Here is a 1676-nt window from a genome sequence, read left to right as displayed (position 1 = left end):
CCCCCGCCCCGAATCAGTCCTACCTAGGACAAAAAGGGCACTCGCTCTAGGAGCTGCAGAATCCTGACTGGTGAAAACAGACGCTAAAGGCAGTGAGACTGCAGCATCCCTTCTCGTGTGGCTGGGCTTTCTCTCCCACGCATTCCCCTCCAGCCGTCTCCTCCAGATTTTCAGATTTCTGACAAGGCACTGTGGTCCAGTGTTCAGAACCCTGGACAGGAAGTGGGAAAGACAGACTTCCTGTCCTGATCATGACCGTCAGTGTGTCCTGCAATAGGCCCTCACTTTTCCGTTTTGTTAGCTGGGAGTGACCACGTTCCAAACTCAATTGTCACCCTCTGCCCCCTTTCCCCTTGGGGATTATATAAGAACTCTTATATATGAAAACAAGCTTTGTTCAGGTCCTTGAGCTTTTCTGAGGGCAGCTTTGTATAAATATGATACCTTTTGTTATTGTTTGCAGCCCAGGGGATTTGCGGAAAGAAGTTGAGAGCCAGTGATGCTCGTTTTTATAGGCAGAAAATAGCTGCTGGAAAAACAACCTGGTGTGTAGAGCACAATGTTCTTATCGAGCAGACAGAATTATCTTTCCCAGGCCGTCATGAACACAAAACACCTGGTGCACACGTTTCCTGACCCTTCACATATTTTGAAAGAAAGAGACCTTTACTCTGACCTGTCAAGCAGTGATCTTCATGAACTTCTGTCCACAGACCACGACAGTTATCTTGGCTTGCCGCTGTAGAGTTAAATGGTAAACACAGCTGATCGTCACTCATAGGGCATCTTCTCCACTATCACTCAGATCTTATCAGATCCACACATGTGTTTCTTCTTCCTTAAAATACAGCCTCTGGATGGGCTAAGAGTCAGGGCCTTCCTGACACATCCACCCAACACTGAATTGGGTGCTGTTGAGAAGATAGGAAACTTGAAGACTTGATCCTGACCTGGCCATGGATTAAAATCTTTGAAGGGGAAAAGAAATAATAAATCCACTAAAAACGTTTAGACAACCATACAAATCTATTCGTAGTAAGACTCACTCCCTACTTTAAAGACTCAGGTGTTTAAAGAAGGTAGAAATCAGTGTGGAAAAGCTCCCTGGAAGATGAGGATGCAATATACATGGCAGGTGCTCAATAATGTCAGTTAAGTGAACAAAAGAAACTGGAGATGGGCCTTGAATGACAAAAAGCGTTTGAAATGGTGGACGAAGGGGCGAATAACCATACTGGGAAAGCCAGAGTTTAAGGATTGACTTTGCAGTGAAGCTGATTGACCTGGGTATGCCACTCACAAACTGTGATTCTGAGCATGTCACATAAGCTCTCTAGACTTTACTTTCCTCTTCCATTATAAGTCAGTACTAACAATATCTCTATCATAGGTTTGGGGAAGAATTAAGTGAGATTAATGTAGGCAAAGTTCTTAGCCCAATGCCGGGCACACGGTAACTGTTAAACGTTTATTTATTATTGCTGTTACTAGTACTAGGGAAAACATAAACAAAGACAGGAATTGCTCAGTCTGAAAATATTCTCCCCTTAATAAAATAATCAGAATACTTGGCATTAAGTGATACTGATGTAAATTTGAGCAGCCAGCGCCTGCCTATTGCAGTGTTGGAAAGAAAATGTATATTTATGCCTCCCTCAAGCTCTGATTTTCTGCCT

The sequence above is a fragment of the Neophocaena asiaeorientalis genome, unplaced genomic scaffold, assembly GCF_003031525.2.
Source record: "Neophocaena asiaeorientalis asiaeorientalis breed wild unplaced genomic scaffold, Neophocaena_asiaeorientalis_V1.1 scaffold19, whole genome shotgun sequence".
Classification (NCBI taxonomy): domain Eukaryota; kingdom Metazoa; phylum Chordata; class Mammalia; order Artiodactyla; family Phocoenidae; genus Neophocaena; species Neophocaena asiaeorientalis.
This window is presented reverse-complemented; position numbering follows the sequence as displayed.